Source organism: Pan troglodytes, chromosome 15 (assembly GCF_028858775.2).
Source record: "Pan troglodytes isolate AG18354 chromosome 15, NHGRI_mPanTro3-v2.0_pri, whole genome shotgun sequence".
NCBI classification, from domain to species: domain Eukaryota; kingdom Metazoa; phylum Chordata; class Mammalia; order Primates; family Hominidae; genus Pan; species Pan troglodytes.
Window position 1 is genome coordinate 18,855,540 of NC_072413.2, and position 2,341 is coordinate 18,857,880.

General features: G+C 61.6%; 1 pseudogene; it reads left to right on the forward strand.

Annotated features, from left to right (window-relative positions):
• Positions 1-344: 344 nt before the first annotated feature.
• LOC458359 (RNA binding motif protein 38 pseudogene) lies at positions 345-1,247 on the forward strand (annotated as a pseudogene).
• The last annotated feature ends 1,094 nt before the right edge of the window (positions 1,248-2,341 follow it).

Sequence of the window (2,341 nt, forward strand, 5' to 3'; positions counted from 1 at the left end):
CTTGAGCTCAGGAGTTTGAGACCAGCCTGGGCAACATGGTGAAACCCTGTCTCTACAAAAGATGCCAAAAAAAAAAAAAAAATTAGCTAGGCATGGTGGCGCACAGCTGTAGTCCTTGCTACTTCTGGAGCTGAGGCAGGAGGATTGCTTAAGTCCAGGAAGTCGAGGCGGCAGTGAGCTGTGTTCGTGCCCTGGCAACCTGGGTGACAAAGCAAGACCCTGTCTCAAAAAAAAAAAAAAGCTCTGATTAAAACGAAGATTGTTGCTCATCTCTTTTGAAAATTTCTGACGGCGGGAGCGGCGCGCGAGTGGTCGGGCCTGGCGGCTGGACGGGCGCCCCTCGCTGCCCCGCACGCTCCCCGCCGCCCCCCATGAGCGCAGCCCCGCGCGGCCCGGGTCCGTAGGCGGCGGGGCGCCCCCCATGCTGCTGCAGCCCGCGCCGTGCGCCCCGAGCGCGGGCTTCCCGCGGCCCCTGGCCGCCCCCGGCGCCATGCACGGCTCGCAGAAGGACACCACGTTCACCAAGATCTTCGTGGGCGGCCTGCCGTACCACACTACCGACGCCTCGCTCAGGAAGTACTTCGAGGGCTTCGGCGACATCGAGGAGGCCGTGGTCATCACCGACCGCCAGACGGGCAAGTCCCGCGGCTACGGCTTCGTGACCATGGCCGACCGGGCGGCAGCTGAGAGGGCTTGCAAAGACCCGAACCCCATCATCGACGGCCGCAAGGCCAACGTGAACCTGGCATATCTGGGCGCCAAGCCGCGGAGCCTCCAGACGGGCTTTGCCATTGGGGTGCAGCAGCTGCACCCCACCTTGATCCAGCGGACTTACGGGCTGACCCCGCACTACATCTACCCACCAGCCATCGTGCAGCCCAGCGTGGTGATCCCAGCCGCCCCTGTCCCGTCGCTGTCCTCGCCCTACATTGAGTACACGCCGGCCAGCCCGGCCTACGCCCAGTACCCACCGGCCACCTATGACCAGTACCCATACGCCGCCTCGCCTGCCACGGCTGCCAGCTTCGTGGGCTACAGCTACCCGGCCGCCGTGCCCCAGGCCCTCTCAGCCGCAGCCCCCGCGGGCACCACCTTCGTGCAGTACCAGGCGCCGCAGCTGCAGCCTGACAGGATGCAGTGAGGGGCGTTCCTGCCCCGAGGACTGTGGCATTGTCACCTTCACAGCAGACAGAGCTGCCAGGCCATGATGGGCTGGCGACAGCCCGGCTGAGCTTCAGTGAGGTGCCACCAGCACCCGTACCTCCGAAGACCGCTCGAGCATTCCGCCTGCGCCCTGGGACAGTGGAGAGACGGCTTCTCTTTAATCTAGGTCCCATTGTGTCTTGAGGGAGGACTTTAAGAATGACTGAGAGCTATTTAAAGACGCAATCCCAGGGTCCTTGCACACCATGGCAGCCTCTCCTTGCACCTTCTCCTGCCTCTCCACACTCCAGGTTCCCTCAGGCTTGTGTCCCCACCGCTGCATCGTGGCGGGGTGTCACAGACCCTCTGCAGCCCCTGGCTGCCCTGAACTGTGCAGAGATGCCTGACTCCAGGGAAACCTGAAAGCAAGAAGTTAATGGACTGTTTATTGTAACTTGATCCTCCCGAGCTGTGAGCGCAGTCTGAGGTGTGAGGACACGGCCTCCTGGTGGAGTCCCATTTTCTCCATCAGGGCACGTGGGCGGCTTCCTCAAGCCCGAAGGAGCTCCCAGGCGCACAGGGGCCGCCGGTAACAGGGGCAGCCGGCCAAAGGCCCCTTTCCAGTCATAGCACTGAAGTTGCAACTTTTTTCTTGTAATTGTTTTGCTACTAAGATAATTTCAGAAGTTCAGTCTATTTTTTCAGCGGATACTGCCGCCACCAAGAATCCAAAACCTATTTTTGACTTGGAGAGACTTGCTTTTGTTGATTCCGCCCGTGGAGACGACGATAGTGTTTCTGTATAATAAAGTGTCTGCCGGCTCGCGGGCCAGGATCCTCTCGGTGGGATGGGCACCACAGACAGGAGGCCCCTCAGGCCCGTGCGGGCCACTGTCTGCTGCCGCCTGCCGGGGTGGCAGAGTGAGTTGTCTCAGGACCCCGTCACTGCGACGTTGACACTCCTCTCCCTTCCCTTCCTCCCCAACTCCCCAAACACTGTGGAAGGGGAGAAGGAAGTGATCCACAGCATTCAGGCCACTTGGGGTCTAGACCATGGTGGTTCCAGCCTGGGGGGGCAGGGGCCCTCAGCTCTGCCCGCTGGAGCGGTTGAGTGCAGAAGGGTGCGCCTCTTCCCTCTACCCCCGCACCACCTGCTGTGTGCCAGCCTGAGACGGTTCCTGCCTGTCTTGGGGGTTGG